Here is a 23,823-nt window from a genome sequence, read left to right as displayed (position 1 = left end):
CCCATTGAGAACTGTTGAGGATCCTAGAAATTGGAGGAAATGGCCAAGTTCCAAAATTAGATTCACACCTGTTTATCATATATTGCTGATTCGATTCTCACAATCTGTCTTAAGATTGGACAGAGAATGCGCAAAATTTGCAAACGAAAAAAGCAGTTTTTTTCCACACCGTATGTCAGATCTTCATAAAAATCAATCAGCGTATGTAGAATGTTGTTACAGTACTGCTGATTGATTTTACGGTGTGGAAAAAAACTGCTTTTTTCGTTTGCAAATTTTACCCTTTCTCTGTCCAACCTTAAATGAAGGGTATAATATTCACATTGATTGCTACCGAATTTCATTTGAACGAAGTATTGGTTCCGGAGTTGAGTAAAACAATTCGATCACATGTGAATTTCCCATATATTGTATATGGGAAATTCACATGTGATCGAATTGTTTTTCTTATAGAAAGGTTTTGCAATCACATTGAAAATCGACTGTTCAACAGAGGCTCATAGTGCCGAAACTTATTCCGTTCTGTGAAATACCATGACTTCGGAAGAATTCACTCGACACGAGAGACACAAGAGCAAAACTTACCTCTACAGACGACTGCTGCACAACGAGGATGAAGATGGACTGTGACAAGCATATTTGATATCCAGTGTGCAATGGTAGTGCTGCCAACACAGCAAATATGCAATAAGCAGAATATGCGAGGGGTAAAGGGCGAACACGAAATTATTGCGACACCGAAAATGTCATGCCAATTTTCTTATAATGTTTAAAATCAAACTAAAATTTTAGGGTAGTTACATATATTTACTTCAAAAATCAAAAGAAAAGTTAATCGATGGAGACTTGAGTGTAAAATTGAACGCATTTTCGCTTGATGCCCTCCATCAAAGTCTTTACAGTGTCGTCCGGTACCAGTTTCTCAGTTTTTTCCATTTTCTTAACATGTCCTTCTCGTCTTTGACTGTCTTCTTGCTCTTCCGAAGTTCCCGCTCCATCATTGCCCAGTACTGCTCCACCGGGCGCAGCTGCGGACAGTTTGGCGGATTCATGTCCTTTGGAACAAAATGGACAGAATTGGCCTCATAACACTCCAGGACACTTTTAGAATAGTGGCATGATGCCAAATCTGGCCAAAATACCGGAGCTTCGTCGTGCTGCTGCAAGAACAGCAAATGGCGCTTCTCGAGGCACTTAGATTTGTAGATCTCGCCATTTACTGTGCCCTTTGTCACGAAAGGCTCACTCCTCAGTCCGCAAGAGTAGATAACCTGCCAAATGAGATATTTGGAGGCGAACTTCGACATTTTCTTCTTCTTAAATTTGTCGTCCACATAGAACTTGCTCTTGCCGGTGAAAAACTCCAACCCCGGAATTTGCTTAAAATCGGCTTTTATATACGTTTCGTCGTCCATCACACAGCAGCCATATTTTGTCAGCATCTTCTCGTAGAGCTTCCCTGTCCGAGTTTTAGCCGTCGATTGTTGCCACTCATCGCGGTTTGGGAAGTTCTGTACCTTGTATGTAGTCCAGCTCTCTTCTTTGCATTCTGGACGTAGTTCTGCAACATGCCGATCCTTTTAGCCAAATCACGGCTTGAGACGTTGGGATTTGCTTTAATCATTCGCTTCACCTTTCCCTCCGTCTTTTTGTTCTCCGGTCCCGGTTTTCTTCCAGCTCCTTTGCCGTGGTCCAACGTCAACCACTCCTGGAACCGCTTCAACACTCTGGAGTGAATGTTCATTCATGAAATGTTCAACATTTCCCAACTGCCGGTGCGACAGGTCAGGAAATTCCAGGTGTTTGGAAATAATTTGTTCTCTCGACTCGCGTTGGTTCACCTCCATTTTCGTTGAATCGAAAAACACGACTTCGAGTTTGACAGCATGTAAACAATACACACCAATGAGAAAGTGTGCATAACTTTTTTACCCAATGGTAAAAAAGTTATGCCCTGTTGAATGTGTCGCAATAATTTCGTGTTCACCCTTTAAGAGACTAGGTGATTAAGTATTCATTCATGTCATCGAAGGTACGGTGTCGCCATCTACAAAAGTTGTGCCTGTGGGTGATGCAAATGTAAACAAATGATGTTAATTTTTCGTCAGTTTTCAAATGAAACATTTTCAAATTTTCTAGAATATTGAGTTAAGTAAATAAGTGAAAGTGGTTAAATAGACTTCCGCTAAACCTTTCTACTAAGCCACCAAACCTTTGTCAAAGCTCTTTCGCAGAAAATATGGAATAAGAATTTCACGTTTTAGTATAGCTTTTCCTCTTGGTTAATTGCAAATTGTGATTTTTAATATACAAATATATTGAAAAGTGATTTTAATGGTATGAGCCAATAGAGAATCATCCCAATAAAGCGTAACGGATATAGTTTGGTAGTTTTTTTTTGCTAGAGAACGCGAAGAAAAGTTCTTATAAACTGGTCGAATTTCACTGAAAGTATAACTATAAAGACATTCGTGTTTCTGAACAGAAGTATGAAAATTCGGAATCGCCGAATTTTGACCGGTGTGTATTGCTCCTGATGACAAGCGGAAACATCTGCCCAGCCAAAAACTACCTAGATAGCGTTCAACTGCTCAAAACCCACCCGTGTTTCTTTCAAGCAAACTATATGCAAGTATATAGTCGTAAAATCTTATTCGCCATTACTGTGATATCCTCTTCGTGGTTAAAGACATCCGTCTGCGTGGTTAAAAACTGCAGATAACCTGCACATCAGTATATTTTTTAATTTTGTTCCATATACATTGATAGCTCCTGGCGGTATAAATATGGCAAACGAAAAATACACATTTTACCATAACAAACTAATTGTATTGAGAGAAATTTTTACCATAACTTGGATACATATTGCTTTTCATTCTGTAAATAAAATTTTGGGCGACTTTTCAATACTTTTTATCAGTTTGAAAATTGTTTTTTGCTTCACAAAAATGCGTAATGTTGAGGACGCAAAATAAACATGTTCTACGACATTTTTACTCGTTTCATTACCAAATTAGCTCGTTTGATGATTTTTGTATTGATTTGTACTAACAATTTCATATATTTATGAAAAAAACCGTTGAAAACGACACGTTTAAAATTATTCATTTTTCATCATCCATTTGTTTACATGAGCTGCACGCACACAAGCTGTCAACATCAGCTTCGTAGTCGCGAATTGCTTTTGAATTTATTTCTGATATGACATCCGGATCCGGAGTTACTGGATAAGAAGCGCGGTAATACAGTAAATCCCCATATAAACTGGAAGCACCATGATACCTAGATGATGCAAAACTTATTAAAATTGGTGTTAAATTACATTGATTTGCAGGCCAGTAGTCGCTTTGATCACATTGGCCACCTCGGACGGTTTTGGCGCTGGGAGAACTTGCCAATGTTCACAGTTAATTTCATAATTTCACACTTTTTCCTCATAAAATTCTTGACCCATGTCCACCATCTTCCAAATTTGAAATGATTGATGCAATGCTTCAATTGCCTGGTGTTGAATTGCATCCCGAATTCACTTCAATTGGTTAGTGTGGTCCCATAGGAATTTCCCATATAACTGTACCATCATAATACTTAAATGGTTAAAAACCACAAAATGTGATTATTGGCACCATGGCAAATAATCTAATTTCGACCGAAGTTCTGGCAACATGGCCCACACCGACTGTCAAATGAACTTTGTGTAGCTTTGGTTTCGAGTTATTAGTGGATACGCGAAAGTATCTCGATTACAAAGTATGTTTTTTGTGCTGCTATAGTACGTAGCTGAATCCTTATGTAGCATTATTATCGTTCGTAAATAATTGCACAACTAGCTGTCGGCTCTTTAAACATGTCAGATCGAAAATAATTTGAGATTATCTTCATCAGCAGCTTCTGTCCCAGCATACTTTAAACCGCGTCACCGGATACAATGACCGACAAATTTGCACCTATTGAATACATTTGATTAGATTTAATATATCGAGACATTTAATTTAGCAACAACAAACTATGTGTAAGAAAATATGAAATAATTTTGAGCAAAAATTTGCTTAATATCGTTTTATATCTTAATATGCTGCATACATGTAGCCTTAATCTTTTCAACAAAGTAGTTTAAAATGACATTAGCAACAACTTTTCTGATAACGACAAGACTTTTATTATTTTTTAAGAGTTAATTTTCCATAATTAAATCTAGTTTCACTAAAGTTCTTGTACCAAAAGATGAGCTGTTTTATGTTAGAAAACTTATTCCAAGTTTTTAAAACTTCTGATGGTTTCGAAATTATGTGATCTTAACCGTTTCAAAAGTTTTCGATCATTCAATTCACTTCATAAGTGAGCATTCTTCATTTACATATCATAAAAGAAAGTAATCTATGGAGGATTGAAAGCTGTTCTATATTATTTTTTCTTATTTGTGGACTGGAATGGCTTCAATAATTTATCAAACTTACATTAAATTTAAGCTCTTTGAAAATGTTAAATTTTCATGAAACCCCTGCCCTCTCCAAACCGAATTTCTGGCTACGCCACTGACAACTTCTTTTATGTTTTTCTTCGAACAACCTCTTATCTTAATGTTTTGGCGGAACTAGATAACGCTAGACACCTTTCCATAGAAAACATACCAACGAAAATTAAAAGTCATTCTGCTTTAATTAACGCAGCATCACGCGATAACCACAGCCACAGTCAACACCAAAGACTGGTTAGCGCCTGTTTGTTTCCGGTATTTCGAGCATGATCGCACCAGCTCTTATAGTGCTTGATCATTTGTTTGTCTTCTTCCCCTCGGAGCAGCCTGTCTGTAGGTACGTCACCGCCACTCAGGTTTATGTGTACCAAGATCCTCATTATTGGTAAATAATACTGATGTTCACTTTTTCCTCTTTTCTAAAAGCGATAGAGGGCAAATGCTACTGGCGTCAATGCCCACCTCGCAGTTTTAGCCGAAAGGTGCAAAAATTACCGTTTGCACGCGTCAGGTACAGGTGAACTCAAAGAGGATATACAAGAAAGTTGAGCAAGCAAATCGAACGATTTTTAACTTCGCAGCAGAGATCTGGGGGCAGAATCGCAAGATCGCAGCAATCATTGGCGTATTTGCTTCCAGAAATTCGCGCGATCTGCGTTGAGTTGCTTTCGCAACATTTTTTTTTACCAGTAGCGGCACGGCATGACCAACAAGCAAAAAGTGACTCTGCCCGATTTTGGCAAGTCATCGTTACCATAAGAATTCTACCTCGCCACCCACTTGCTGGGTATTTCCGAGAAGAGAGGATGAACTAGCGTCACAGGTTGATAATTTTGTTATTTGTGAAATCGCGCAATGGAGAGCGCTTGGATTTATTTATAAGATTAATATTTTTTTCTAATTAATATGCTGATATTTTGATTTCACCTGGCTTCTCTTACCCCGCGTAGTTTATTTGTATTGAATATAGTTAGGTTAAGGAAAACTTAACCCTCTTCGGCAGAAATAGCTATATTTCAACGCTGGACATTATGATCTCCGCATCAACCATTCTAATCTATTTCTATATTAGTTGGAAATTAGTTCCTGCTTTATTTTTTACAGAAAAAATTTAAAGTATAACTAATTACTAAAACTATAATTCAAAGATGCTCAAAAGCTAGTTTCTTGCTTCACCCAAAGCCCTACTTACAGTGAAATATGTCCGACAACAAAAAGATGGCCAACCCGCAGCAATCGGTGAGGATGTCCCATAAAAATCGAATTATTAAAATTTTTATGATGCCAGCTGCCTTTCGTACATTTTGTAAAATTTAATTCAAAACATGTGCACATATTTTCGATCAGATAGTGCAAAAATATTGCGATTTCATTCAGTAGAAAGAAAGTTATTCGTATTTAACAACTGGGAAAATTTCACTTCAGTATTGAAACTTAAAAAGTATTCTACTTTAATAACAAATGAAACTTGTGCATTTCTTTTTGTTTGATTTAGCTCTTTCAAATGCACCTAAAACAACTCAAACAGTAAATATAATATAATAATTATCAAATGCTCCACTAGAGGAGCGACAAAATTAGAAGAGGGGCAAAGAATAGTGCTTCTATCCTATGTATGAAGAGGTGCCACTGTGCGACAATGGAAGCATTAAAATAGAGCTGGAATGTTGGCATTGGGAGGTCAATGAGTAATGATATGCAATGCAATAAGCAAGATAGTATGAAGTGGTATGACTTCCAGATGATATGCCAGCTAAAACAGAAAACCGAAATAATGCTATTGATTTCTGAGCAGAGTAACAGCCCAAAGCTAGTTTCGTCATATTTCGTAACAATCGTAAACCATGTTTGTTCAGTAACGATAAATGCTGACACAAACTATTCCTTTTATATACCATTACCTGATAGTCACGTTGATCGGCATACTTTCATTTGCAAAAAAATTTCTCATTCAAATAAACATTGAATGTCTTAATATCGTATGACACATGGCGTGCTCTATGATTATACGCAAAATTAAACGCATCACTCAGCATCGTATTTTCTTTTAAGCGGTATCACTAATTGACAATAATCTGTTGCTGTCGAACGCTGTAAAACAATGTTTGTCTCGACGAACAGATAAAGACATGATGTCACGGGTTGGTCAGTCCCCAAACATGAACAGTTAATCAAGATCTCGTTTCGCGAGTATAAAATATTCGCCAGGTGTCATGCTGAGTTTCGTTTTCTAATCAAAACAATTTTATTTTGTACCACTCTGCACATGTGTATTTAGGGTACTGCGCCTATTTTGGTACTATCAGGGAAAGGACCGCATTATTTTTTGAACATCTTTTAAATGAAGCTATTTATATTATCTATAACCTTTTTCAGAATAAAGTATGAAATTATAAAATTAACTATAATAAATATTCTATTCTGTGCATCTCTTCTCACCACAACGATCCAATAATCGTCTCTTGGACGTGCCAAATTTCATCTTATCGAAAAACAATGTGGTATCCAGATCATGGGCGCAATCGCATGATTTGTAAAACGAAATATTCTACTTCTTTCAGCCGATCAAAAAAAACGTTAACATCACGTACATGAAAGAAACTCATCAGCTGTTGAAAAAAAGCACCCAGTATTTTACTTGCAGGAAATAATCATGCGAAGGGCAACACCTGGTAATGACTAGTTTTACATCAAACATGGCATTGTTACGAGCCGAATTTTATGTACAGATGAATCAGTTAAATAACTGATTTAGCAATCAGCAATCAGTTCAATAATTTGAAATAATTCAATATTTATACATGAAATTGCAACAAATTTTCAAGGGTATGTTTTAGTAGGTCCGCATTGCTGATTCGTTCCTGTATGCTGGATGCAAGAAGTTTGTTTTGATTGTGATAGTTTATCGGAGAAAGCATGTCGATAATGTGTACCACCGTATTTCTGAATTACGTATTATAATACTAGGCCTATTCTAACTTTTCAGAGTTTTTATATTGCATTTACCATAAATAGTTTCTCCAGCTAAAATAAAGGAATGTATCAGTGCAATATTTAATAGTTATGGTGGATAACTGATATACAGTATGTAAAATAATAGAAGACACCCTTTCTCTTTTCTTTTTTAACTCATTGCCATTACTTGACTACAACTCTTTGCTACCTCAACAAACTGAAGTGCTACGCACTTCCAGACAATCCGACGCGTTAATATTTATTGAATAAGAATTGATGAAACATGAGTGCGACGCAGAGAAGATTTGAATGTGTTGGTATTGCTGTTTGGGGAATGTTTTGTTGGGACCGTTTTAGCATGAAATGTCTTGCTATTAGAGCAATTTTTTCTTATTACCGTAATGGTATTACGGCCGAGTTTTGGGTGTATTTTTGTGCTAAGAAAAGGATTTGAAGGTATGATTTACCATTTCAGTGCAAATAGATAAGAAATTTTTAGGCAGTTTCCGGATCGGGCCTAGTTGCCAGATCCGACACAGTTCCCGATCCGGACCAGTTCTCGGATCCAGACCAGTTTCCAAATCCGAACCTCCCGGATCCGGACCAGTACCTAGATCCGGACCAGTTCCCGGATCTGGACCAGTAACCGGATCCGGACCAGTACCTGGATCTAACCCATCCCCTTTCCAAGTACGGACCTGAACCAGGCCCAGACTTGTTGCTTAGATCCAGACAAGTGTCTGGATCCGGACCCTCGGTTCGGACACGTGGATCCAAACCATAGGTCTTGCTTCCCGTAAATGACGGGAAGGACTGTTCTTGTTTTGTGCAGTTGCTATCATGCTGTTAACGTCCGTGATAGAAAAGAAATTTCAATTTAACACCGGCCGAAGTACCCCACCACTATTCTGAGTCGTTTTTTTCTGACTGTGCTTTGAAGCTAGCCGAGTGTGAGCCGATCTTCAAATACGGAATGTGTCGCGTAGAAAAATCAAACCTCGTCTTTATCCCCATTGTGTTTACTCCGCTTGAAGCGCAATACAATGACAAGCGAAGTTCTACACACTTCCAGACAATCCGACGCGTTAATATTTATTGAATAAGAATTGATGAAACATGAGTGCGACGCAGAGAAGATTTGAATGTGTTGGTATTGCTGTTTGGGGAATGTTTTATTGGGACCGTTTTAGCATGAAATGTCTTGCTATTAGAGCAATTTTTTCTTATTACCGTAATGGTATTACGGCCGAGTTTTGGGTGTATCCAACCTACCCAGTAAAAAAATCCGTAATTCTGGCTGGTTTCTGCCAATATTGGGGTAGATTCCAGCCTGAATTTGGTTGGATATCCGCCAGGATTCCGGTTGGTTTGACTCGGTACTAATACTATCTTAGAAATCGACCGAATTATTCTACATGCGAACAGAGCCGAGGTTGACACATACTGAAAAAGTGTTTGATTTTGTGATGCATATACATGAACAGCAATCGAAATTCTTCATTCCACCGTTTACTACCTTTGCGGGAATATGAGTTTAATACCGCAATGCGCAATTGCATGGTCTGTTACCGAAAAGACAATAGAATCTTACCCAAAAGTAATAGAAACATACTCGTCGGATTTTGGGTGTACTGACACGATAGAGTAGTGTCTTCAATTTTTTTACATGCTGAATGAGGCAGTAATTGTTGGTTTTTAGCACATAGTTTTATTAAGCGCCGTTGCGTCCTGTTTCGGTTAACTTTGTGAATTTTGCAAATTTTTAGCAAATATTTCAAGAGGATGATTTAATTTTAATTAAAAGTTGGATTTAGAGGTTAGCTCGAAATAAATATGCACACAACAAATAATGAATATGCAATACAAATTAAACTATGCAAAATGTTGCATGCCCTCAAAATCTTGATTTATAGCAAAAAACTATTTTTCGCGACCTTCGGCACAAGAAATATTTCTAAGCGGTAATTTTTCAAGTGATTTTAAATTTTTTGGGTGCTCTGAAAAGGAGAAGAAAATACCTTTTCAACGGTAGCAACATGAAAACACCTATTATTTTGCGATTTTTCATGTAAACTGCTCAACATGCTTTTAAACAAGTGTTTTTGTTTGTTACCTATTCATCATCAATATCGGTTGAAAAATGGCAGAGTTAAATTTTTTTTCTAAATTAACTTGCTCGACTTTGTTTTGCAAAGTATACAAGTACACGTTAAATTAGATTTTTTTTTCTAGTTTTCCATCTCCCTTTGACACACATCGCCACTTCACGCTTCACCCTTTTGAGAATTCGACGAATTTCGCGCCAACTCGAACAAATGTTGGCAGCACTCTCTCAGATTTTAATGAAACTTTCTGTACATGAGAACTTTGCAACCACTTTGCTTACTTTGTTTTTCCAAAAATGATCTAGACTGTCTTTTGAAAAGGGCCAAACTTTTTTTTACAAATGTTTTCAAATGGCTGTAGTCTAAAAATGACAAATTATACAAAAAATGTTGCAGGAGTGATTTTCACAAAATTAGTCAAATTTTTGAAAAAAAATTGTGAAAAATCCTTCATTGACTCGTACACTGAAAAGAATCGATTTTAAAAATTTTAAGTCGATTTACAAAAAAACCATTTTTGATTTGGATGAAATTTTGTTGCAAGCTGGGTAATTGTTTCCTACCTACCATCAAAAATTCAAGTCGGGCACTTTCAAGGAAAAAAAGTTATTTGAAAAAAAATTTTCCTTGTCCAAACTGAATTTTTTTTCAGTGTATTTTTATCGAAAACTGATACAGCTGATAGTTGCCTGATACATGCAAACAGTATCAGTAACGAATTTGGTATATATTCATAACAAACTTGAATGAAGACTGGAAGACAAGAAGACTCGAAGACTGCAGTTCATTTGTTCCTCTCAAAACTGATAAATTTTATGAAACAATTGAGAAACTTTTCTAAAATTTATTTTATGTCTTATGGAGCAGCAGCACAGTACAAAAATAAGAACAACTTTGCAAGCTTGTGTAGATTCCAGTCAAAGTATGAGTTAAGCGCAGAATGGCATTTTGTTGCAGCATCCCATGGAAAAGGACCCTGTGAAGCTATTGGTGGCACTCTCAAGCGAATGGCAAAAAGAGCCAGACTTGCTCGCGACTATGAAAATACCGTAACAAGTTCCCGAGAGTTATACAACTGGGCAGTTGAACAAACTGATAAAAATATCACAAAATTAATTTTCTGCTGCATATTCACTGAACAGTATAACAAAATGTTAGACGAAATCTAAGAGCTGTATAATAACGCCAAAACAATATCTGAAACTCAAAAATTCCACAGTTTTGTGCCTATTCCTGGGGGCAAAGTAGAGACGAAAAGGGATTCTAATTCAGAAGATGAACCAAAAATATTTTCCTTGTATAGAAATATCACAAAATAGCATGCATGAAGATAGTTTTAAAACAAATGTAATATATAAAAATAAATAAATAATTATATAAAATTCAATACATAATGTTGTGGTGGTTAATTCTTTCTCTGATTCTTCCTCCGCACTAAACAAGAAAAAAAAGTAATGGAATATTTGTTTAACGACATGAATTCTTTTCAATGGGATTCTTGATTAAGGGGTTACATACCTTTTAGTGATAAAAATGTCAAGAAAGTTTGAATATACGTAAAGGAATAAAGCATTGATTTCATTACCTCAAACTTATAATATTTTGGTAGTACATTTTGCAGTAAAATAAACAAGCATAAATAAATAAATTGATAATTGGCGGAGTTATGGCTTTTTTCCCCGAAACCCTTTTTCATTTAAGAGGTTTGCGGTGATCACTATTGGAGATCAATAGATCATCTAAAATCTCAAAACTCAAAAAAATCCATTAGTATATTAGTATTCCTCGTACCTTAACGATTAGTTGAATAAATAATAATTCTTTTCTGCATTCGAGAACGTTTTTAGTAAAAAAATCGCTGTTTTAAGCTCTAAAAATTGTATTAAAAAATTCTTATCCATGAATCAAAAATTTATGAATAAAAAAGGATTCGTTAAAGTACGAGAAAAATTAATTACGATCAATTGAAAAAAATAAGAAAATTGATTGAGTAGTTTTTCGGCAATCGTGATCACGGAAAACCATGTTTAGTAAATCGACATTTCAAGATAATCGAGTTTAAAATTTCAAATTACCACTGCTCTTGGTAGACGAAGCGCGCTTGGAAGCGCTGTAACTTTCGATCTATTTCTCGGATCTTTCTAAAAATTTAGGAAAACATTCTCGATTCGATTTCATGAAAAATGAAAAAGTAATTAACCCCTTAATAAAAATATTCTTAGTTGCTAAATTAGACAATATCTTCTCACAAACTGAGTTTTATTGGATTCTGAGATGATTATGACTTTCATTGGTTTAGTTTTCGATAAAAATATACTGAACAAAAAAATTCAGTTTGGACAAGGAAAAGTTTTTTTCAAATAACTTTTTTTCCTTGAACCTTGAACTGCCCAACTTGAATTTTTGACGGTAGGTAGAGAATATAATTATCTAACTTGGAACAAAATTTCATCCAAATCAAAAATTGTTTTTTTTGTAAATCGACCTTAAATTTTTAAAATCGATTTTTTTCAGTGTAGGAGTCAATGAAGAATTTTTTCAATATTTTTATTCGAAAATTTGAGTAATTTTGTGAAAACCACTCCTGCAACATTTTTTTGTAGGATTTGTCATTTTTAGACTATAGCCATTTGAAAACATTTGTAAAAAATGTTTGGCCCTTTTCCAAAGACAGTCCAGATCATCTTTGGAAAAACAAAATATGCAAAGTGACTTTTTGTTACAAAGTCTTCATGTACAGGAAGTTTCATTAGAATCTGGGAGGGTACTGCCAACTCTGAATACGATTTGGCGCGAAATTCGTCATTTTTCTTTTACTCCTAACGTGGGCTCAAGCGCTTCTATTTATTAAATTTACTTCATAAACAAAATCCAAATCTCTTCCTTATCATGCTAATTCAATAAAACATCCTAATCAGAGCAAGAAGTGCGCCAGCTATTACATAAATATAAATATACAAATATCAATTTCGCGAACGTTGCTGGGGGGCTCGCTCGCCATCGAATGACACATTATTGATAAGCACCATAATTGAACATTTCGCTAAACGTTATAAACCAAGGAAGGTTATCAGTAACTGTTGTTTTATTTTCGACATGTTTACACCGTCTCAGACTGCTATTTCATTGTTTATGACTCGAACGTGTTTTGTTTCGAAAATCGCGTGATGGATTCATGTTATTGGTATTTGGCAATGATGATTTTGATTTGATAAACTTGTTTTTATTTGTCTTTGTCACCGGTTTAGGCTAGGATTTGGTCTTGATTTCGCACTTTTTTAAGGTTTTCAACAAAAAAAAACCAATGGGAATTCCAGACTAAGATAGCAACCGGGATATCCAAAGAAACCTTGTACGTAAACACAGAACGGGATTATAGAATTAAGCGAATGATAGAGGCACATTTTGATACATAGGTGAAACATTTACAATCTGTTGTTTACTATAGATTAGCTAAGCGTACATAACCTCTACAAAGTGATAACCGATTTGGCTTGAATGTTTTATTATGTAGGGTGTCTGATAATCGGAAATGACATCATATTCATACTTTACAGGAAAAAACTTTTAAATACTGACTTCAGTGGCGAAGCTAGAAATTTGGTTTGGGGTGGGTTTTGATGAAAATCTTAGATTTTTGAAAAATGTTGGCGGGTCTATTGATGACATTTAATCTGTAGGCCGCGATCGGCCGAGTACTACCGTGTTCTGCAGTAATAGCGAAATGGGATGGTGTGAGCGGGCATGGGTGCTATAACCCTACCTAAATACCTGTCGCAGGTGTCAGTTATGTTGGGTGGCGGACTATGAGACAGGTTAGGTCGAGTTCAACGAGTGGCCCAAAAACACCACTTTACTAACAATCAAGCAGAAAAGGACGAGCTGAAAACTCGCAACTTCAAAACCGTAGCATTGGAGGAGCTTTGCTAGACGGGGCAAAAGGTGTGGAAATTCGGGGATCGAGCGACGGCACAAGAGCTGGGCAAAATGCGCCAACACGTGATCAAGTGGCAGGCGATCAGCAAAAAGATGTGTGTAGTGTGGATCAAAGGCCATTTCTTCGACTAGAGCGTTATCAATGTGCACTGACCTCACGACGCCGAGAAAGATGCATTTTATGCGCAGCTGGAGCATGTCTATGATAGCTGCCTATGGCGTAATGTTAAGCTCGTCATCGGTGACATAAACATCCCGATTGGCCGGAGGCATTGTATAAACCGGTTATCGCACAGGATAGTCTGTACACCTTATAAATAATGTGCTGAAATTCTCAGACAACACTGCAAATTCAAATTGGATGCACAAATCATATGCAAAATATGAACTGTTTCTGATAGCTCTAGTTCACTCACAAGAGGTTTCAAGTTTCTATAGTAGTATATATGGAAACACGGAAATAAAAACTTTAAATAATATAATAAAATCCACAGTAACTCTGAATTTCTCAAAACCTGTGGCCGCAAAGCTTATTTTATAACGAACAGCTTTGTTGAAGGTTGCATATTGATTGGAGGTTGAAGACCAAATTTCCTATTTCAAGCATATGCGAGAAAGAGAGACAACGCATAACTTTATATGAGAATATCTTTTTACTGAAAAATCGGATCAATTTGCAGTCTTCGGCAATGTTGATCGTTACACCTTACGCTATATATCTGCGGTTTGCGAAATGTACAAGATGATACTGGCATTTTTTACTGAATTTCTTGTTTCTTTTGCCTATTTTTCATATATTTTCACATACAAAATTGAGAAAACTCTGGTGAGTGAACTAGACTTTTCGGAAAAAGCTTATATTTGGTATGTAAAGCCAATGACCGTTTGATTTAATAGTGTTTCGAAAAAAAATGTTGCCGGTCTAATGGGCATCCTTTTTAGTAGAATCGACCCGGAAGTGAAAATATAAGCAGTGTGCCTTACTTATATCTGATCATACATTTGTCTTTTTTATGACGCCATAGCTTAAGTTTGACACGATACCACAGAACTATTACTGCCTTGTGCATGAAATTAGTGTATTTAAAGTGATTACATATTGACGTCATTTATGAACGAATAGGTTATTATTGTGATACGTCTTACCACAATTCTCATCCTACTCATTCGCTGAGTGGTACTGTGAACAAACGTTTGGCTGAGTTTCTCTTCGGCTCACTCACCAAGAACACAAATAGTAATAATGCTTCGTGAGATGCGTTCCATTAAATCAAATCATGCGAAGTTGTACATCAATCAACATGATAGTGATGTTGGAGGCAGCTTACGGACTCGTAAGCTTTATTGGTTTTTCGCACCTCCAGTCGCGGCGTGGCGGCTGAGTTTTGTTCGATTTGTTTGAATTTCTTTCGTTTCAGGAGTTTACTGCACTTTGCTTGCTGAAGCGGTTAAACTAAGTCAAGGTGAGGAAGAAAATATCGTGCTTTACAAGTGACGGTTGTTGATCGGCGGTTGGTGCTGCCACGCGGGTTGTTAAGCATTGACACATCGATTTACATTTTCTGCTATGTTATTCGCATTCGCTTATTTGACCTAAACGGTTATTCTGTGCATTTTATTTGTCACAGTTGATGCATATAACGTAATTACAGTAATTTATTGATCCATTTTAAACCCCATTGAGTACTTTTAAGCATTAAGCAGATTTAAAATGTTCAAATTGACACGGGTGTCAATAGATACAAGCTTAAATTAGGCCTAATGGGCTGATTTCAAATTAATGTCTATTGTATTTAGAAATTAGGAAACATTTATACTGTTCAGAAACATCTGGCTTGAGAAATGCATTTTTATCAACATAATAATATTACTGAAATAGAATTAACTCTTCTAAGATAAATGTCATTCGTTTAATTTTTTTTAATAAATTTTAGTTTACAGAGGGTGATCCAGGAGAAGGGTCCTGACCTTCTTAAAGATATTCAACTTGTTGAGAAATTTTATATCAGTTTCAAGTTCAAAATCGTTTCAAACCAAAATTTGGCGTTGTAATTTATTACGTATTTTACAATGTTCATTTCAAAATCGAAAATTCAGACCCCCTGGATCCGCCCCTATCATAGCGCAATTAACCGGTATTATAGTGGAATTAAATGAAAGGCATTTGTTGTAATTTAAGAGGGTTGAATGTGACAATCATCTAAAGCGCTTATAAAGGTTGGTTTCAAAAGTTGTATGTTAGTATTATATTTAAAAATCTATTAAAAAGTTTTTAGACGACGCGACCGCGAAAATTATACTTCGAAAATACAGCCATCCCATTTCTAGGATAAATGAGCCCTGAAGAGTTGCTTATATCGACTGGTTAAAACGAATTCGCAAATAGTGCTTCGAGTTCGTGGAAAATGCTGCACCGTGGTCGTGTTTGTACACAACCAATTAGTTCAATAGTAATTCTTCAAAAAGGGCAGATTTTCGTAAAGAAATTTATTTCGCGTGCAATTGTTAAATTGATTTTTATATTTTTGCATCCTTAAGATAAAAAATAGCAGCCCTTTCCGACTGGCGCGTCGGGTGGTTCGACCAGGGAACGCGTGGAAGCGTACAGTGGCGGTGTCGCTGTGAGACGAGCTTTGACTTGTGCGTCGCTAGATCCGTAACGGTCCGGAAAATGCTAGTCGGCGGGAAATTCGCGGGTAACTAAACTTGCTTTTCAGAAACCACTCGCACACGTTTACCGCACAAGCTGTGGCTTATTGACATTTACATTAGCTCGACATTACACCGTGAAACAAATTAATCACTCGTCCTGCTGGCACTCTTTCACGATCAAGGACAAAATTGGATTGGAAATTGCGATAGGTCCTCAGCTATACTGCGAGTGTTAATTTTCGAGTTTTCTAACCGGAAGTATGTTATCAAGTCGAAACAGGACAACGACCTTTACCAAAAACCGAATTCTCCCAGAGCTCAATATTTTGCTGATTCAATCCTACATCTCCCTCACTCTCAAGCCACCCAGATCAAACCATTTCGTTTAGATGCGCAGCTGTATATGTGTGTGTGTGTGTTAACCTTCCTATCTCCCACTAGCTGGTAGTGATTTACAGAAAAAAGATGTTTGCATGTATTTAAACATTCATGCAAATAACTTGGTTCACGGATTTAGGAAGGTGTTAGCTCAATTGACTTTCCGATGACCCATTTCGTGTACAGTGCCAGACATGTTCCGAGGTCATCGTTCCATCAACTAGCCCCGCCTTACTGTAATGTTTGTATCAATTGGATTGTAACATTACAGTAAAACTTTCGATTCCATTTAAGCAGGAAATCGACGCGTATTTATTATAATGGTTCAATTTGTATATATAAAATAACACATGTGTACTAGAACTTACCATTTTTCAGTTTTCTACCTTCATTCCTATCTCCCATTTATGTCTCCTTTAACTCTCATCCACATTTCTTGAATTCCTGCTTATTAAAGAAAGAAAAGGGGAAATAATAAAAAAGAACCAATGGACTCCGTATTTTCCTCAGCGCTTCCGTTTCTCCTAGTCTGGTGTCACTGCCTGTTGGACTTATGTAAGTTGTTCCATTGGAGATCTCCAAGGAGCTGTAATTGGAGGAAGATCTGACTTCTATCCAGAAGTATCAGTTTTTCACATTAATAGATTATATGTGTACACTACAAAACAATCCCGTGTATAATGCAACCATTTTTTGAACATTTATATGTACATATACACACATAAACACATACACATATATACACACATGTATACATAAAACCGATTTAATCCACCCATCAGTGGGATGAGACACCTCTCATATATATAACTGTTGTATTATTCATTAAATTGCCAAACGCACGAAAAGCTGGCAAGCAACTATATGTGAGACAAGCACAGCCTCGAGTCCTGCACGTATAACACGTATAATAAACTGAATAAATTAAAAAACAATAACAAAACAAACCAAAAATCAAAACAATTATGAAGCAAAAAAAAGTTATTCATAAAATGAATAGAATGATCCATATAAATCAAATTAATAAAACAAATCAAATTAGCTCAAATGAAAATCAGATAATATTAAAAAAGTTTTGAAATTAAGAGAGTAAACTAAATTGTTTCAAGCTAACTAACTGTCATCTAATAACTAAAAGAACTGACTAAACCGAATTAATAAAATGAAGAAACTGAACAATATATGAACTGGGAAAAACTAACAATATAATAAAATGATTAAAACAAATGAAACAAATAACATGAATAACATGAATAAAACAATAAAAAAATTGAATAAGATAAATAATATGAATAATGTGGATAACACTAACCGCCATGTTTGAAAAATGCAAAAACAACCAAGTCCATTGCAGCCGCCAGAAAATTTGTCGTCTAAGTATTGAAATTGCCTTTAAATCGCATTCGCAAATAGCATTTGTTCCTAGGGGCAATTAGCACAGGTGAGTTGAGTCAAACGTCAAACTATTTAAATCGCCTGATGATCTTCGTCCGCATTTTTTTGACCGGGTGCAGACTCCATTCAGATATCCGAACCGGTTCCGGAATGAGTTTAACTGGGAATCAGTGAAATCGTTGCATCAACTAGTCAAATTCAGATGTCGCTGTCGATGCTAAGTGGGAACATTTTTTTGGTAGCTCGCTCGAGTCGCGCACATGCATAGTAAAATAATTGTGATGTGACGATAAAATCACTACGTCAAATTACACTATTCCAACGATATTTTTGCCTACCAACACATAACACAACAGGAGAAACGACCTACCGAGCGATTAACTTCGATTTTCTATTAAATATATTGTATTTCACTGCAAAATTTTGTAAACTATGGGAGGAACACAAAATCACTTCCGATCTCACGTTTTAGCTTAGCTATGGGTCGTTTAGATGCGCAGCTGTATATAATTACAAAGAATCCCCCCGCCGGTTAATTCTTGCCAGGACTAGAAAACTCATGGGAAAGCAATTGGGCGCTTACCCCAAACCTCTCGCTAAGGTCTACGCATTCGTGCAATAGAAAGAGTCAGTTCATGTCCATTGAGTTCTTTGCGACCGGTCTCACGAACACTAATGAAGTTTCCTGGTTGTAAACAATCCCATTTACTTTTGCCGTCTTTGTTTTTTATTTTCCACCAGCTTGTAATGTAGTATTTGTGTCATGTGGCGTGTACGTACATGAGCCGTAGAAAAGTCTATGAACGGGATTATTTGTATGCGTGTGTTTAATCACAGACAAACAGACATAACACTCTAAATTTCACCAGCGCTCATGTTGAAAACAAGGTTTTTAAAAATATATTAGTGTGCAGGAAGTCCACAGGAAGTGCTGTGGCGCCACTGTTCGCAATATAATGTTAGCTCATAGTAGTCGGGGTGTGAAGTTGTGCGCGTGTTTATTTTCTGTCAAAGTAGGAAAAAAGCAAAATTCAGCTGTGCTCTGCTGGTACATCTTTGATAGTTGCTGGACTTTTAATTGTGTTCTAATAACTTATAGTGAATTATTTCTTGAATACTCTAAACAACGGTAAGTTCAAAATCATGGAGTCATACAAATCACTAACTCATGCTGTTGCAAATCGCGAAATGAAATGCTTCCAAGCGTATTCTTTACCTTTTATGCGACGACTTTTCATTGCAAGGATCTAATTTGGAGCAAGTACCAAAAGCTGGTGCTGGAGACAGTGAAAAGTGAAAAATTTAACATATGGGGCGCGGACAATTATATTTTTTTCGCATCCTTGGAACTGAAACCATCGATTACATTGCCGAATGTGCTGCAGATGAATCCGCAATCTATATTCTTCAGAATTTGAAGCAGAGCTCAAAAAGTATGTTGATACTAAGGACGTGCTGTGGGAAGATTTAGAATAAGTGGAGGAAACTTTTTTCCGAAGACGAAAAACGCCTCAAGTTGCGCAGTGTTCCTAACAGGTGGATAACGTGACAAATGAAAAGAGAAAAGCCTTCGTTTTTGATTTCACAAATAAATTGCATTTATTTATACATGTATATATCTTCATTTAACTATTATGACCGGGATAATTCTTTTCGCAATATCTGTCTATTCTCCGAGACGAAAGATGGAGGATGTCAGAAGCAAATTGATCGCACTAAAATGAGATCATATCAATGCAATGCTGCGTGGTAAATGAAAAAACTCTAGAGAATAAGGTTAACTAAATTTACTACATAGTAAAGAAGTCGATTCGATGGCTTATTGCTAGAAAAATATTTTAACAGTTAACGCTGGTTTTATAACTAATGATCATGTTGTTATGACTAGCACTTGAATTAGCCGCATTTAAAGAAAATAAATATCAATCTGTCACAGGTGACGAGCATCGCTGCCTTCGATGAGGTGAATGCAAAAATTGAGCAGAAACGATGATAGATGGCGCCAGTGGCATTCAAGTATGATTTTTTTCAAATCTGATCGATGGAATTCCTGAATAATTCTTCGAAGTGTTATGTCTGTTTGTCTGTGGTTTAATGTTCAATGAATGAACAATGAGGTATACACTCAAGTTTTTTTTACGCGGTTTTTTTTGCGCGGTATTTTTTACGCGGTTTTTTTACGCGGATTTTGAAATTTACGCGGTTTTCATTTACGCGGATTTTGAAATTTACGCGGTTTTCATTTACGCGGTTTTCATTTACGCGGATTTTGAAATTTACGCGGTTTTCATTTACGCGGATTTTGGAATTTACGCGGTATCCATCAATGAGGTTCCCTTTATCGCGGATTCTTAAATTTAAGTGGTCTTCATTTACGCGGATTTTGAAATTTACGCGGTTTTCATTTACGCGGATTTTGAAATTTACGCGGTTTTCATTTACGCGGATTTTGAAATTTACGCGGTTTTCATTTACGCGGATTTTGAAATTTACGCGGTTTTCATTTACGCGGATTTTGAAATTTACGCGGTTTTCATTTACGCGGTTTTCATTTACGCGGCTCGTATCCCCCGCGTAAAAAAAAAACCTGAGTGTATATATATAGGTGTGACAGAAACCACGGTTTGCTAACGTTGGCAACCAAAAATGTGTAAACAATCCAGAATCAAAACGGGTCGAAGTCATGGCAAATACAAATATGTTAATACGGAATGCTCTGACGATTTTTCGAGGACACGTTTTAAGCTACCCAATCGTACACCGAGGTACACTGTCAAAGTGACAGTGTACTTTGATGAAATAGTGTTAAAATTGGCTGCACGGATGAATTTCTTTAGCAACGATTGACACATGCAATTGTTTTGGTTAGCTGTTGACGAAAATTTGAGATTTCTTTAATAATTACAGTAATTAGTCGGTGATCCTGTTGGATAACATTTTCACTTATTAGTTTTGAAGTTCATTGGTTTGTTTCGGATTACGATCGAAATGCGAACGATCATAGACGAAAGCTGAGTTGAGTACTAAATGACCTGCGTTAAGCCAAAGTGAACTGAGCACCATATTTTTTCTAGTATTTTTCATGTTAAAATGCATTTTTAGATAATTTTCGAGTCACATAGTAAGTTAAGAAACACTTATTTGCTTTCGTTTGCTATTTGTGTTCACAAAAATAAATAGATATGGGTATTGCAAGTGATATGTTGAATGCGATAGCGTTTCAGAGCATGTTTCTCAAAATGGCGCTTGGTCCTCTTTGGCTTAATACGCGCCAAATATCGAAACGACCGAGTAATGTACAGAAGAGAAAGACCCCAAAGAGAAGTTCTCATTGTTTCTTACCTTCTATTCTAAATTTCCCTTGAAATATAGTATTCGGACTTCTGGTACCTGCCTACCCTCAAAAGAACACCATTTACATTGCGTTTGCATAATTTTTTTTTTTAATGAAATAGATTATTTGAATCAAATACAAAATATAGACATACGTTCAGAAAAGCCAAACAAGTATATTATAAACGGTTTTGAGAATGGTCACTAAGTTTGTGGATTTCTGGATTCGAATATGTATTGATTGTTTTAACCAGGTGCGGCCACTCTAAAAAAAGCTTAAACCGGAGTACGTCAAAGCAGCCAAACTAGTGCACGGTAAGGATTCACCAATCGCCCTGGCCAAAGTTGATTATATTGAGGTAGGCAAAGATACGTGTAGCAAGTTCTCCGTCTCAGGCTATCCTACGTTGAAAAACTTCAAGAATGGCGTAATTTCGTAAGAGAATAATGGAACACATGGATCGCGAAGTATATGAAATCTATCGTGGAACCAGCTTCCAAGGATTTGCCCACACTAGATGAATTTGAGGCTTTTATGAAAGTACAGGAAATCAGCGATGTCGATTTCTTCCAGAAAGAATTGGACTTGAAGAGTGTCTTCCTGAAATACGCGGATAGTCAACGTGAACGCATACGATTCGGCCACAGCATTGCCAAAGAAGTTCTTGACAAACAAGGCTAATCCGATGCGATATGTTTGTTCCGTGCCAAGCAACTGGCCAACAAATGCGAAAATGATTTCGTAAAGTTCAGTGACAAGACGAAGGACGAGCTGACCGGTTTCGTCAAACTTAATTTCCATGGACTTTATAGCGTTCGTACTCTCCAAGTGATTGCAAAAATCCTCTGGTTGTAGTTTACTACGCTGTGAATTGCGTTAAGAATCCGAAAGGAACTAATTATTGGCGTAACCAGATCTGAAAGTTGCAAAGAAATTTGTTGGCCGCGTCAATTCTGTCGTTATCTCCAAGGATTTCCTGCGCGAATATGGCTATGACTATATGTTGGCGATAAACCGCTGGCGTTGGCTCATGTTAGCAAAAATAAAAAGTTCGTCATGAAAGATGAGTTCTCGTAAGTATCAAATCATTGTTTATTTAACTTAGTAGATATCTCCCATCGCGAACCCTGAAATGGAGCATTGCAAAAAAGCCTGTGATTAGAGCTGCATGTTGTACGCTATTTTGTTCCTACTAAAAGCGATTCTCCTGCTGCATAATACTTCTATGCTGTTCTATGATTGATTTGATATGGCTTTTACAAGCTGGTAACGGTAAGCACTAATTATCTTTTGCAATTATCCTTATTGAGTTGAAAATCTGCAAGCTTTTGCTACCGCGCTGGAGGAAGGCAGCCTGGAACCGTACGGCAAATCATAACCAGTGCCAGAAATCAATTATGCACCGGTAAAAATACCTGTCGGTAAAATTTTTGACAATGTTGTTATCGACAACGGCGTGGACACTTTAATGGAATTCTATGCCTCATGGTGCAAGAAGCTAACGCCGATCTATGAAGAACTGGTTACTAAACTAAAAGACGAGGATGTTTCTGTCGTGAGGATGGATGTCACCGCCAATGATGTTCCGCCAACGTTCAACGTCCGAGGTTTCCCAACGCTGTATTGGTTGTCGAAGAATGACAAAAGGGATGATTTTTAAAAAATATGTCCGGTGAAACTATCCAGTCTAATGAACGCACCTGTTCACACTTTTCTTCTATGTTAGCTGCAGCATCAATGAACTGACGTCCATATTTGAGTAAAAACTCTATTTTAACGGGATTATCTGAATTGCGTTTCATTTTATGAATCTGCAATGGTTTTTTTTTAGCATTTGACAACCAAATGAAAATAAAACAAGACCACCAGCATGCTTCGATCAGCTGGCGTTGCCAGTTTAATTGTTTTCTGACATCTCTAAGCTGTCAAGACAAATCATAGGAATTGGGTAGCATAATTAGTTTCTTCGATAAGCCAAAAAATGATGCCCCTTTTGTATGGGACCTTGGCGTATTTGTATTTGGTCATAGCGTGCACACAGTTCAATGGGAGCGGAACGAGCGGTATGACGAAAACAAGTCGATTTATTCTGTAGCCTCTCACACCACTCATGTAAGATTCATCTTACGAATACCAAAGTGCCATCTTCGTCATATTTGTATATACTACATTGACCCATGAAAGGGTTCATTGGGTTTTTGAAAGTTCGTTTCATTTGTAACAATGCTATGTGAACTGGAATACACTTTTGAAATATTGTGCATATGAACAAGAAAACATGCACGAATAGATAATAATAATAATGCAAAAATATGAAGAAAATAATATGAAATATATTTACAAAAGTTCAAAATGTTACACGTCAAACACTTCTGATGGAACCAACAAACTGGGGCAACTACCAACAAGAAATTGAACCTGGTTGCCTAGTGCTGAAAACTGTGCTGGGATTTCGAATAATATCCCAACTTGACTTACGTCAACCATGAGAGTTAGGACAAGTATGTGTATATGGTGGTGTCATCCGGTGTCACTGCAGGGTGAGACTGGTCACTAGGGAGAGGTGCCAATAAAACCCCTCCGCAGTATAC

At 36.7% G+C, this 23,823-nt stretch overlaps 1 pseudogene; it reads left to right on the top strand.

Annotated features, from left to right (window-relative positions):
* Positions 1-5,677: 5,677 nt before the first annotated feature.
* On the top strand, positions 5,678-22,892 carry LOC131687921 (protein disulfide-isomerase A3-like; annotated as a pseudogene).
* Positions 22,893-23,823: the final 931 nt, after the last annotated feature.

Source organism: Topomyia yanbarensis, chromosome 3 (assembly GCF_030247195.1).
Source record: "Topomyia yanbarensis strain Yona2022 chromosome 3, ASM3024719v1, whole genome shotgun sequence".
NCBI classification, from domain to species: domain Eukaryota; kingdom Metazoa; phylum Arthropoda; class Insecta; order Diptera; family Culicidae; genus Topomyia; species Topomyia yanbarensis.
This window is presented reverse-complemented; position numbering and strand designations above follow the sequence as displayed.